The 15,223-nt window shown below is 34.4% G+C and overlaps 1 pseudogene; it reads right to left on the bottom strand.

Annotated features, from left to right (window-relative positions):
• Positions 1 to 192: 192 nt before the first annotated feature.
• Positions 193 to 2,969, bottom strand: LOC115719997 (pentatricopeptide repeat-containing protein At4g21065-like; annotated as a pseudogene).
• Between the last annotated feature and the right edge of the window lie 12,254 nt (positions 2,970 to 15,223).

Below are 15,223 nucleotides of genomic sequence, written 5' to 3'. Positions count from 1 at the left end.
AAACTTGATGTAAATGGCCTTAAATGGCTGCAACAAAAGTATGCTGGTGAAAAGAACAATATACGACGTGCAGTTGGTGGAAGTGGAGCTCGTCGTGCTCAGCAGTGGCTTGGTTGAAAGTTAAGGAGTTTTTTTGGGGTGCAGATGACAGCCATTCTTTGACTGAGAGATAGTAAAAACTGTAACTGTTGTTTAAAGAATATGTGGTTGCATTGTAAAATTACATTAGTATAGAAAATTATCACATCATTATGTATATTGAAGAAATCACAAAGCATGTGGCTGGAATTTAGCCTCGAATATAATAGTGCCAGAATGGTCTTGATTAGTCAATTGCAAATGGCAGAAGCTCGATCTTATTGCTCTCATTTTGTATTTGTACATCCGTATTCTGTATAGAATAGTTACATTGTAGCCGGAATAATAGAGTAAAAGCTACCAATAACCACCACAAGAACAAATTCCTTCTCTGAAATGGTGAAATCGATTACGATCTCTTACTACTATTATCCTGCCATAAATTTTTGACAGAAGCTTGGTTGCAGCATGACAATCGTCACAAACTCTCAGATTCTTGATAATCCTCATTGGAGTACCTGCAGCTGTACTGATAAGACCGAATGCCATGGCTAATTTTTCACTATGATGATTAAGAGCAGTTTCCTTTTCTTCATCATCAATATTCTGCAACACAACCGATGTGTCAGGACAATAACCAGCCTGTTTCAACCTCATGCTCATCTCAGCCAACATTTCATATATTTTTCCTGTTTGTGGGTGTGTCTTATCTCCCATTACAAAGTCATAAACTAAACCATTTACTTCAATTGAGCTAAGTCCTAGTTGCTTCTTGATTCCGCTGTCTTGCATAGCCATTCTAACTGAGGCAACGCCATCCCATCTATTCGAAGCAGCATAAATGTTTGACATCAACACATTATAACCTCTATTCTGAGGTTCCAGCTCAAGGAGGTGTTTTGCTGCAAGTTCCCCTAAATTGGGGTTTTTATAAAGCTTACATGTAGCATGGAAAGCACCCCATACTACACTGTTCGGGTGTATAGGCATGCTTTTAATCAATTCATAAGCCTCCTCAAGTTTTCCAGCTCTTCCAAGAAGATCTACCATACATCCATAGTGCTCAATTTTTGAAACCAAGCCAAAACCAAGAGCCATCTTCTCAAAAAGCCTTTTCCCTTATGTAACCAATCCAGCGTGACTACACGCATGAAGAACTGCAATAAAAGTGATAATGTTGGGTTCAATGCCATGTCTCTCAATTTCTTCGAAGAGCTTCAAAGCTTCATTTCCACAACTGTGCAAAGCAAACCCAGTTATCATTGCATTCCACATACAGATGTCTCTATCAGTGGCCTCAATGAATAACCGATGAGCTCAATCTATGTCACCGCACTTAGCATACATGTCAACTAAAGTTGTTTCCAATATTGTATCAACTTCCAATCCTTGCTGGTTTATGTACAAATGAAGCCACTTTCCCAAGTCAAGCACTCCTACTTCAGCACATAGTGAAATGAGGCTGACCATCGTTACCTTATTTGGCCTTAATCCTTCTTCTGTCATCCGGACAAACAGGCTACAAGCCTGATTAGTGTAACTGGCATGTGCATAAGCTGAAATCATAACACTCCAAATCATGACATCCTTGTCCTTCACACCATCAAAAACACCTCTGGCTTTTCTAAGATCACCACACTTTCCATACATATCTAACAGAGCAGCAGCCAAAGGCAAGGACACCATAAACCTATTTCTCAACAGATATGAATGCAACAACTTACCCAATTTCATAGCACCTACAAAACTACACTCTGTGATCAGACTCAAAATTGTAATCTCATTTGGAAAAATGCTTTCGTCCCTCATTTCCTCGAAAAGTTTTGCTACTTCTCCTAACTTTTTGCTACGAATGTATCCCTCAATCATGATAGTCCACGAAACTACAATTTTATAAGTCAAACCATTGAAAAGCCTTTCTGCATAAGTCAAGTTTCCACACTTGGCATACATATCTATCAAAGAAGTATCACTATGAACACCAACTTTCTTATTGTTGCTATTCCTCATGACATAACAATGCATTACTTTCTCCAGTTTCAGATGTCTGAGGTTAGCAAAGAGATTAATCATGCTATTCATAGCAATCTCGCTAGGCTTCATTCCCAGATAATGCATCTCCCTTACAAGTTCCAATGCTTCTCCTAATAATCTATTCCGAACACAACTCCTAATCATCGTACTCCACAAAACAACATCTCTTTCATCCATATGATCAAACATCAAGCGTGCTAAAACCACACTCTCACATTCACTATACATCTGTATCAAAGCATCACGCACAAACACATCTTTGTCCAAACCATTCTTCAACACATAACCATGTACCTCTTTCCCTAATGGGACCAACGAGCATTGGGCACAAGCTTTAAAAGATAGAGGGAATAGTAAAATTGTCAACATAGTGGTCCACGTTTCTCATGTGAGCACAAATTTTGAGAGGACATTCAGGAAAGTTGTTGTCATTGTAAGAGGTTATTAAGAAGTTGCACTGGGTAGCTGGGCTTATATGGGGTCAAAAACTCAGAGGAATGTTCTGAAGGTTGTAATCAAAGTGGGTCTTTATCATGTGAGCATGGATTTGCTGAGTTTGGTCAATGTTGGGGAGATCATAATGGGTTGGAGAAGCACTTTTCATATGTTGGTTTTGTGTAAAACTCTGTTTGGAGGGAACAAGATTGGGTTGTTGTAGTGATGAGAGATAAGGTTTAATTAATTTCTTGTAACCATGATCCATTGGATAATTCCAAGGTTAAGGCTTTTTGGTGAGATGGGAAAACATGAATACATGATATGTACTGAAAAATCTTATCTTTAAGTCCTATCTGCGTATCTCGACTCACACCACAAGTCTCCCAACCCGTACCAAAAAGCTATCCTTTTATGAAGTCGTAATTAAAAGATTTTTGTTTTGTTTTTTCTAGTATTATCTTCAAATTTATCCAATTAAGGGGGAGTTATATTGACACCCTATCTCAAAATTTTAAAAGATTTAATTAGGTATTTAATTTTTTGTGAAATGACTAAACTAGGCCATTTTAGTTATCAATTACGTATTTAAAGATATAGTTTAACATTTATTAAAATAATATAAGAATATTTCTCAAGGGTTATTAATAGGGGTATTTACATAAATACAGTAAAAATAAAATTAGTTTACATTAATATAATTAAAAAAACTTAACAAGAAAAAATATAGCATTTAAAGTAAATAATTTGACATAGGATATGCCACTTTGTATTACCATAAAAAGTATTAAAATTACCTTCATATTTTATTCTTTTAAAAAATAAAAACAAATGAAAGAACAGTGATCGTTGGAGTTGCCATCGAAAACTAGAAAGTCACCGGAGTTGTCACCGGTCTGGGAAAAGATGTTGGAGTTGTTGTCAGTGCCGGAAAAGGCACCAAAGTTGTCGTTGGTGCCGGAAAAGTCGTCAGAATTAGTATTGTTGCTGAAAAAAATCACCAAAAAAAGTTGTTAGAGTTGTCGCCATCACCGGAGTTTGACGCCAGAGTCATCACCAAAGTTAGACGTTGGACTCGGAATCAAAGAAACCATTTACATTTATTAGTTAGTATAGCAACCAAATTAAAAACTAACTCATCAAAGCTAATTTCTTAAAATAACCAAATAAAAAAAACAGAAACTTATGCTTCACAAAAAAAAAAAATCAAACCAAACATAAGAAACTGGTTAATACTTTTTGTTTTTGAATAAAATTTAGTAGCTTTATTAATTAATAAAATCGTTATTAACAATAGAACGCACTTCAGAGGAACGATCCTCCATCTGAAGCACACGGCTTGTAGAGAAACAAGAATCCCTGGCTAAGTAGTGAGCCAGCTTGTTTGCAAATCGTTTGACAAAACACAACTCAACATTGTTTAAAGATAAAAGAAGAGCACGAACATCTTGCACTGAAAGGCCAAAAGAAGATGACATAGTGATTTTGCTCTAAACAGCTTGAATAGAGACCAAGCTATCTGATTCCAAAATCACATGTCCCCACGAGTGTCGGTCGATCCAACTTAACGCTTCTTTTATGCCAATAATTTCAGCAATTTCAGGTTGTACCCGCCCTATCTGTCCCCTATTAAAAGCTTCCACCACATGACCATGGCAGTCACGAGCCACGCAACCAAAACCAAACCTGCCTTCATGCTCAAATAAGGCGCCATCAACATTAATCTTGATCTTGTTTAAAGAAGGTGCACTCCAACGCTCAACCAAACGGTCTCCATCTGTAACACCCTACTAGTTTAGGCGTGTTAATGTGATTTTTAACTTAATTGTGCAGCTCGTTGCTAATCAACGAGTTTATTGAAAATTGTGATTGATTAAAATACTTAATTAATTATAACCACTGAAATAATATACTTATATTAAATCAGGATCCCGTTTACAAAAGTATTTACAAAAGTTTTACTGTACATATACAAAAGTTTGTCGCCTAGAGACTATACAAAATATGTCCTGATGTCCCAAAGATCGTACGCTCCAGGCCTAACCGCTTCGACATGTACAATCTCCATCTGCTCGCTCTCACAACTGCTAACCTTAGCCTTGCCCTTACCTACACATGCAACAATATCTGTGAGTCGACATACTTAGTAAGAAAAGCATAAATAATAACATAGCAATAATCCGGATTGTAATCAGGCATCCATACACCCAACCATAACCCTATCCCCGTGTCCCACACAGTGCTGAGTCTAGAACGTTCATACGACAAGGTATGACTAACTGTGAATCCAGCCTATACTGTGTACTCTAATCGTATTGATGTGGTAGCAGTTATTTCATACTATCTGATAGCCTAGCATATATCTGTTGGCATCTCGGTGCAACTCTATGTACAGCTCACCGATGCCCTGATATGCTAATCTGATGGCTATAGATTTGCCTAATCTGACGGCAACTAACGTGTACGCTAAACATGTAATCACATATGCATATCATTATACTAATCTTACCTCGTTTCCAAATTCAGGTGTGCCGGCCAACCTGAGTGGAACAGCTGCTCGACGAATTGCATGCCCCTAAATCACATTATTCGTAATACTGGTGAGTGACACCCTAAATCACTTTTCGGGGACTTAAACTTGAAACTAAAAGTTTCCCTTATCGATAAACAACATGGAAATACCCTAAATAATCAAGGAATAAACCAACCAAAGCTCTGATACTAACTCGAATCAACAACACAAAAAATTCGGGAAACCAGTTTCTGATCAGGTTAACCGGTTTTACAAGACTTGTAAAACCGGTTAACTGTTTACACCAAGTAACCCAAAAATTTTGAAACCTTGACCAATTCATATCTAAACCAAATCAAACCTTCCAGACCTGCTTAATATACCCCAAAGAACATATTCCAAGCAACAAAACAACTAAACAAGCTCAAAATCAAAATCTACCATTAAAGACCAAAATTTGAAATCTAAAACTCAAACTTTGTCTAACAACCAAATCAAGCAACCAACTAGCCTTAAATTAGCTCAAATAACAATATTCTAACTTCAAAACACCATAACAAACATCTTAAAAAACTGCAGAACTTTAATTCACAAAATCATGCAAGAGGATTTAACTTTAAATTAAAGAAACCATAAAAAGATGAACTAGGAAGCTTACCTAAGCTTGAAACCTCAACAATGATGTTATCTAATCTCAGAATTACTGAAAAACCCTTAGTTCTTGCTGGTTTCTAGGGTTCAAGAGAGAGAGAGAGAGAGAGAGAGAGAGAGAGAGAGAGAGAGAGAGAGAGAGAGAGAGAGAGAAGAGAGAGAAAGAGTTGATTAATCTTAATTTTCTTCTTTTTTGCAAAATAAGAGAGATAAATGAGGTTTATCCTCTATATTTTTCCTTAAAATAAAATCAAATTTACTTAATTAAAAATAACTCACTAAAGACAAAAATAAACCCTTGGCAAAAAGATCATTTTGTCCTCACTTAACCAAAAAGTCCCAAAACCACCTAAGGGTAATTTGGTCAATTCTAAAATCTCGACTATTCTTGATATTTCTAATGTCTAACTATATTGCCCCTCTATACTAAAAATACTAAAATGTGATTCTAATGGCCAAACACCGCGTTCCGATGTTGCCGGGCACAAAACATGCAAAAACATAAAATTCCATATATGACATATAAAATGCATTCTGAATTCAAATAAATCTCCATAAAATAATAAATCATATATATTATGCAAGTTTCATAATTAAACCTTAATTATCTGCTAATTTTCAAATTAAAGTTAAACGGTCTTTACAATTGTCCCCCCGTTAAAAGGATTTTGTCCTCAAAATCTAACTTGAACAACTCTGGATAATGAGCCCTCATGTCGGACTCTAACTCCCAGGTGGCTTCCTCCACTTGCTGTTTCTCTAGAGTACTTTGACCAAAGCTATGGTCTTATTTCGAAGGACTTTATCTTTTCTGTCTAGGATCTGAACAGGTTATTCTTCGTATGATAAGTCTGGTTGCAGCTCAAGATTTTCATAACTCAGCACACGAGCAGGATCTGAAACGTACTTTCGTAACATGGAAACATAAAATACATTGTGAACTGCTGATAGTGCTGGAGGCAAAGCTAGACGATATGCCACTAATCCAACCTTCTCAAGAATCTCGAAAGGTGCTGTAAATCTAGGGCATAACTTGCCTCTTTTCTCGAAACGCTTGACTCCCTTCATTAGAGACACCCGAAGGAATACATGATCCCCTACCTGAAATTTTGCACTTCTACGCTTTGGATCTGCATAACTCTTTTGCCTACTCTGAGAGGCAAGCATTCTGGCCTTAATCTTCGCTATAGCCTCATAAGTTCGTTGCACTGACCTAAGTATTTCCGGCCATATAACAACTCATAGGGAGCCATCACTATTGTACTCTAGTAGTTATTATTATACGAGAATTCTATCAGTGGTAGGTACTTGCTCCAAGAGCCCTCGAAATCCATAACACAGGCTCGTAACATGTCTTCCAGTATTTGAATTGTCCTTTCGGACTGTCCATCAGTCCGAGAATGGAAAGTTATACTAAATTTCAATTTGATACCCATAGCCCGTTGAAGACTCTGCCAGAATTTAGAAGTAAACTTTGGATCTTTATCTGATATAATGGACTTTGGAACACCATGTAATCTTACTATCTCTTTCACGTACAATTCTGCATATTGATCCACTGTAATGGTTGATTTTACCTGTAGAAAGTGTGTAGACTTCGTGAATCGATCTACCACAACCTAAATCGAATCTTACATACCCGTGGGTTCTAGGTAATAGCCACAAAGTCCATAGCGATATCCTCCCACTTCCACTTAGGAAGTGTCAATGGCTGCAATAAACATGCCGGTCTCTGATGTTCAGCCTTGATCTGTTGACAAGTTAGGCACTGGGACACAAATTCTACCACATTCTTCTTCATCCCGCTCCACCAGAAGTAGGGTTTAAGATCTTGGTACATCTTGGTAGTTCCAGGATGCAATGAATATGGAGTGTTATGAGCTTCCTCGAGGATTTCATTTCTAAGTTCTGCACTACTTGGAACACAAACCCTGGTTTTAAACAACATCATTCCACTATCTGACACCGTAAAATCTTTGGCTTAACCAGGTGACACCTCTTGTGTGATCTTCACAAACTCTGGATCAACTAACTAATAGATACAGTGACGCTCTCTGTGGGTGGCTGTTACTTTACTGTTTAACAAAGTCTAACTTGAACACTAAAAGGTTTTGGAGTCTCTCAACGTGTGTCACTGAAGCCTGTTTTTGCAGTAGTGGCACTTCTCCTCTTTCTCCCTCAGACTTCATGGCGTAAGGGAATCGTTGAATTTCCCTTATTTTCCATTATTTTGGTAAGATTTGTAATTATTGAGCTTGCCTCTAATATTCTCATTATTAGAGAATTGACAGAGATTGTGTGCGCTGATCGGCACGTCGAACAACACTTGAGGTAATATGATGCCCTATGTTTCTTCATCATTGACCTGCCCTCTTATTTGGGCTTACTAGATAGCTTCTTCTAACTTTATGAAGTCATCAGCTCGCTCAAGGAACTCTTTCATGTTTCTTACTGAGATCCTTCTAATATCTTTTCAAAATTCACTCAACGACAAGATGCCTCCGAGTATGGTCGTATATCGGACTTTGACCTTGGTGGCCTTAGCCATGAACCTTTGAATGTTGTTTTTCAAAGTTTGTCTTGTTTTTTCATTATTTCAATAAGATCCTCCAGTGGCAAAGGTATTTGTCTTGAGGCAGGGAATTGAATATAAAACTCTTAGGAGAATTCTTCCAAATAACTGAATCTTCCTAGGGTCAGCTTGAAATACCATTGTTAGGCTATTTTAGCTAGGGTTGTCAGAAAGATTCGGCATCGCACATCTCTAGATACTTGTTGGAGATCTATTTGGATCTCAAGTATTTTAGGTGTACTATGGGATCTTCTTTCCCTGTGTACATCTTCCAAGTTGGCATCTTAAACTCGGGCAAGGGAAAGACATTTATGTATGCCGAGAAAGGGAAGCCCCTTGACCTATCAAGTTCAAGGTCTGAAGGCTTCCGGCCAGCCAAGCCCTTGATTGTGTCTCTTATTTGATCTAACTGTGCTTGCACAGAAGGATCTAATGCTGCAGGGGTCTGGTTGATTGGCCCTCCTAGGTTGGGTCGCAGCCTTGAATTGGTCAAAGTCTGGCTGACCATACCCTGAGAAAGGGTATGTTCAAGGTTGGCTAGCCCTAAGCATGATAGTTGGCTCTGGCTGACCACTCCTGGGTAGGGGAACTGAACATGGTTGCCCAACCCTACTCTAGGCAGCTGTTCATGGTCGGCCAGCCTTATGCTGGGTAGGGCCTGGCCGCACGTCCTTCCTTAATTGGTTGGTGTAGCCTGTGTGGTGACAAGGGGTTAATCACACCAATTGCTGGAGTTAGGTGCATTTAAGTATCAAGTGATTGGTTTCACTCCTCAAATTGTTGTTGTCTTGGGTGTTTCCATCCATTCCCGAACCTAGTCAGTTAAAGATTAGCCTTTGGGTGACTCGCTCTCGAATGTTCTGAGACAGAAGTTCACCTTGTTGGTCGGCTAGAGGTGCACCACTAAGGGGCTGGACGACCAAGGGTCGGCTAAGCGAGGGTGTTGTGCCAGTGATCCCTAGCTGGCCCCCCAAGCTACTAGCTGCAAGAGTTTGGCTGTTCTCGCCACTAGATCTTCATGGTGAGACTTGTCCACCTTTGAGCAGGGGAAGGTCTGTCCTAGTTCCAGAAGAACCTGGTTGGATTGTTTGTCTGTAGACCCTGCCCGATTTGTCGACTAGTCTCCCTTAGAGAGGATCTCTAATGAGATCCTGACCTCTCCTGACAGTTTTTTCAATGAACTGCCTTATTAGGTCACTAGCTTATCTGTTACGGTGGTTTAGTTCCACCTGATGAGATCAGAGGATGTACTCCTATTCATCCATCCATCTCAAAAATTTGCGTCTCTATTGTGTGAATGCATCACATCCAACAGCGTGTGGTTCTTTAACTTGGCTGACTTGGTAGGCGGTCTCTCTAAGTCTAGCCAACTCGAGATCTTCTCCCAAGTCTACATGAGGCTCGCCAATTCCTGGCCCCATCTTTCAAGCATAATATTAGGGACCAGATCCAGTTGTAGTGCTAGGAGGTTGCTCCATGTTGGCCATACCTCTAGTACGGGGTGCCAATGGAGGGTCTTCCCTAGGCAGCAAAGGTTGGCCATTGAGACCAACCAGGTTGGTAGTGTCCACCTAGCCAACCGTGGTGGCTAGGTTTGTGGTGCATGCCGAGATGGCAGGGTTGGCCACATCTATCAGGTTCATGGAGATTCTAGTTGTGGCTAGAACACAGACATAAGGATCTACAACCATAGGGTCTTGAGGAAAGACCTAATGAGGCAGAAGTTGTAGCCAGAGTTCTCCTTATGTTAACCGTGGTGTTTGATCAGATAAATTGACAACTCGCTCTCAATAAAAGCACCAAAATGTTGATCTCAAATTTGACCAACCAACAGTGGAGTCATTTTTATTACTGATGCTTGCCATGTGTTACACGATAAGAACAAAAAAGTAAAAGAGACAAAAGATTTTTATAGAGGTTCGATTCCTTTGTTAGCGGATAATGATCTACTCTTCTTTTGGTTGTATTAATACCAGAGATAATACCACTCAGATCATAAGAGTTGTGGATTCAAACGTGGCTTTCTTAAGATTATAATATGAGAATTAAGTAGGCAAATCCCAAGTGAGAGAGAGGCCTTGGGCATCTAGAAGAGAGGGAGAGAGAGAAAGTTAGGGTTTCAAACTTAGAGCTTGAGAGCTTTTAGGGAGCTTAGAGACTTAGAACTTAGAGAATTAGGGTTAGGCTAGTGCTCTTTATATAGTAGAACTTATATCAAGATTAACAACTAATATCCCTTAAAAATAGGAAAATGAAGCCTTACTTACATAATTAAATAATAAATGATAAAAGGGTTAATTATCCCCCAAGTATAGGTGAAATAGCAGATATCTTCCCCTATTTTTATGGATTGTTGAAGCCCAAATCGCAGCTTAGCTTGTTGTCCCGGATGAAGGTTGCACACCTAGTGCCTGCTAGGAGCAAGCTAGAGTCTGGTTGGCCATGTGCCTGCCAGGGCCTGGCCAGCTATGTTCCTGCCAGGGTCTACCCGACCATGTTCCTACCAGGGTCTGGCAGGTCATGTTCCTGCCAAGGTTTGGCATGTCAACTGCCTGCCAGCTTTGGCAAGTATTGGCCAACCTTTGTACAACTTCCCTTGCAAATGTCAGGCTTCTTTAGTCGAATGGGCCTCTTACTATCTAACAGTCACCTTTGGCTGGCCAGCTTGTGTTCAAACCTTAGCTGACATACAAGCTCCTCCTGGCTGACCTATGTACTCCCTTTATCCGGCCAGACATTGTTGTGCAACTTCTTGACTGCTTGCTTAACTCCTCTCGCTTGTTGCTTGACGGTTTTGACATGCCTTGTAAGGAGACTTTATCCTACTATTGACAAGGCTGTATTCTACGTGTCCTCGGTCTTGGCTTGCGTGGACATGCCACGTCAGGTAGATAAAATTTACAATAACAATTACCAAATGCCACCTAAATAAAATGGGTCAATTTAGCAATGGGGTGTAGTTAGAATTTTGTGGTAGTATAATACCGAATTTTACCCAATTACTATAATTTCTAAGCCTATTGCTAAGAGAGAGAGCAAAAGAGTGAAAATAGAATTATACCAAAAAAAAAAAAAAGAAAAAGAAAAAGAAAAAGAAAAAGAAAAAGAAAAAAATAATCAATTTGGTGAATTACTTTTCTTTTGATATTTTTTATATATATAATTACATAAAATACTATTTTTTGTAAAATGTTTACATTTTTACGTTTAAAGATTTCTTTTACACTTTTAGGGTATTCTATAAAAATAACATGAAAGCAACAAGAAAACTGCATAAAAGTATCGTAAAAATAACATTGAAACAACAACAAAAAATAATATACAAATAAAAAAAAATCAACAACAAATTAACAAGAGTACAACATAAAAATACATTAAATGACCGTATTTTCTGTAAATAAAATCATAAAAATTATAAAAATATTTAAAATTTCGTATAACTGTATTTTTGTAATTTCTTTATTATAGTTATGCGTTTATGAAATATTTTTTTTTTTTTATTATAAATATAATCTCGTACTGAGAATTTTGTTAATATCACTAATTAAGAAAAAAAACCAAGAAAAGGGAGGCTAAGAAGCAAAATTATCATTTTAGATCTTTCTATTTTGTAGACTTATGTTTTGAAAAAAAGCATTTTGATCTTTCTTTTTATCTCTATACCTGTTATTGAGGATTTTTTTCAGCAATTGCTTTATTTATTTATTTTTTGTTATAAAAATTGTCGTTTGGTAACAATTTTGTTTTGTGATTTTTAAATCACAAAATGTTTAAAAATTTTATTTTTGAAAAACAAAAATGCGTTATGTAACCAGTATTGTTTTTCAATTTTAAAAATAGAAAACAAATGTGTGTTCTGTTAAATTCATTTTTATTTTTATTTTTTTATTTTATTTACGTCGGTTTTACGTTCGGGTTCGGATTTGGGTTCAGGTCAGAGGTCGGGTTCACCGCCAGGGCTGTGGGGGGATTTGAGTCTGAGTTCGATCGAAGTCCAAAATATTGATTAAGAAAAAAACTGTTTAAAAATATAGTGAAAGTGATTTTTTTTTGTTTTCAAAATTTTGATTCTCAATTAAAAAATTAAAAAGTAAAAACAATTTTATAGAACATGTTTTTGAAAAATATTTTCACTTTTTCAATTTTAAAAACAAAAAACTGATTAAAAAAATATTACCAAACGCCATCTGAGTTTATGAAAATTCTTTTGAACTGTTTAAATAAGTGAAAATTACATGAAATATGGAATTTTATAAAAAAGTTACAAAAATATGGTATTTATAGGTTTGTCACTCTTCTATGACATTTTTTCACATTTAAAACTTTTTATGGTATTTGATATGCCATATTTTTGTAAAAACACATTATCCATACCCATATTTCATGTTTTTGTTTCTAACTTAATTAGTTTTATTTTTTTAGTTTATTTTACATTAACATTTTAAGGTTTCTTTCTATTTGGAAAATTTACACCAAATACTAACTTTTTTTTTTCAAACATTATATTTATAATTTGAGTTGGTGACTTTTTTTTTCTTTCTTTCTCTTCTCTCTCTCTAATTTTCTTTTTTATTTTTTTTTTCTAATTTCTCTTTGTGTCTCTCTTTTCTTTTTTTAATTTTTTTTTCTCAAACTATTTTTTTTTTTCTCTTTATATATATAAATATATATATAATTAGTGTACATTTTTGTATCTCATTTTTTACAAAAATTAAACTTGTTTTTTTTTTATTTAAACTACTATTTGTTTTTTTTTTTGTTAAAAACTAATTATTTTATTAAAAACAACAGAAAAAAAACCAGTTTCATCAACATCATCATGAAAAAAAAACAATATAAAAAATTATAATCTGAAAAGAATACATATTTTAAAAACTAGTTTCATCAACATTGAAATAAACTAATAATTTCATTAAAAGAATAAAAAAATAGTTTCATCAACAAGATAATGAAAAAAATTATAATCTAAAAACGATACTAACTTTAAAAACCAGTTTTATCAATATTAAAATAAACTAATTATTTCATTTAAAGAGGCAAAAAAAAAAAAAAAATTTCATCAATAACATAATGAAAAATATACAATGCCTAATAACTAAACTTTTACAAACGATACTAAATTTAAAAACCAGTTTCGAACATATAAATTTTATATCAATACTTAATAACCAAACTTCTAACTTCATTCTTTATTTTGACATTTAATTTTTATTTGCTTGCTCAAAAAATAGAATTGATTTAAACATACATTATGTAGCAAATATAACAAAGAGAAACAGAAATTAAAATCAAAGAGAAAAAAAGAAACAAAGAAAATTAAAGAGACAAAAATGCAATAAAAATCATAAAAGAATAACAAAAAAAAATAGTGGAATGTGAGAAACAGTTAGTAAAACAACTAAAATAAAAACAAACAAATAAAAACCAGTTTCTTGAAATAATCAAATAAAAAATTGAAACTTAAAACTCAATTATGAACAACAATAAAAAAACCAGTTATGAAAGCTAGTTATTTAAAAAAACCAGTTATGAAAATAATATGTGTCAGAAACTGATTATTTAAAATAAAATAAAAATTTTTGTTCAAATATCATACAATAATAAAACTGGCTTTATACAAACTAAAAAAAATACAATAATATCATAAAAATAGAGCAACCGCATTACAGAACAGTTAAAACTTATGAAACCAGCTTCGACCTATGAAACCAGTTTTGACGCTATAAAAAATCATAACAAAATATAAATGTTAATTATAAAGTTAACTGAAACTAGTTTCATCAGACAATCAAATAAAAAAAAAATACACACACAAAATACAAAAAGAAAAAATACTAATCACAAATATAATCAAAACAACACACTATGTATACCAGTATTAAAAAAAAATATAAGTGTAAGTTTCGAACCTAGAAACAAAATAATAAAAAAGTAACTTAAAATAAAAATTTTGTAATAACATAATGAAACTATTTTTTTTTATTCTTTTAATGAAATTATTAGTTTCTTTGAATGTTGATGAAACTGATTTTTAAAGTTTGTACTATTTTTAGATTATATTGTTTTTTTTCATGATGATGTTGATGAAACTGGTTTTTTTTTTCTGCTACTTTTAATGAAATAATTAGTTTTTAACAAAACAAAATAAATAAAAAAAAGAACAAACATAAGTTTAAATAAAAAAAAAAAAACAAGTTTAATTTCTGTAAAAAAAAGCAACATCTACAGTTAAGATTATTTTTTTTTATTTATTTTAGTGTTTTATTTTTCAAAAAAAAAAAATAAATAAAATAACAAGAAACACAAATTTAAAGTTTTTTATGGCATTCGTCATAACATTTTCCCATATTTGTAAGTTTTTTTTTTTTTTTTAAAAAATACCATATTTAGGATAATTAAATTTTTATGCCATATATATCAAAACATATATTCATTTTTCTATATTTTTGTAAATAACCCTTTAAATAAAGGAATAATTACATAAGACACCATTTTTTGTAAAATATTTATATTTTTACGTTCAAAGAATGTTTTTTTTTTTTATATTTTTACGATTTTCCAAAAAATAACACGAAACAACATAAAATCAACCAGAAAACAACATAAAAGTAACATGAAAATAACATCAAAATAACAACAAAAAAAAAACAACAAAAATAACATACATATAATAAAAAATTAACAACAAATGAACAAAATTTCAACATAAAAAGACCGTATTTTATGTAAATAAAATCAAAAAAATTGTAAAAATATTTAAAATTCCGTGAAACCGTATTTTTGTTATTTTTTTGTTGTTTTTCTGCATTTGTGAAATTAACCCTTAAATAAACATGGGATGAAAAAAAAAGAATACTTTTCAAAATAGAGAAAATAGGTATAAATATAAAAAGTAGAAGATGAAAAATGCTATTTTTCTTTTTCCAAATCAATCAAGGATA

This window comes from Cannabis sativa, chromosome 2 (assembly GCF_029168945.1).
Source record: "Cannabis sativa cultivar Pink pepper isolate KNU-18-1 chromosome 2, ASM2916894v1, whole genome shotgun sequence".
Lineage (NCBI taxonomy): Eukaryota > Viridiplantae > Streptophyta > Magnoliopsida > Rosales > Cannabaceae > Cannabis > Cannabis sativa.
Note: the sequence above shows the minus strand (reverse complement) of the source record. Positions and strands in the feature narration are given on the sequence as shown.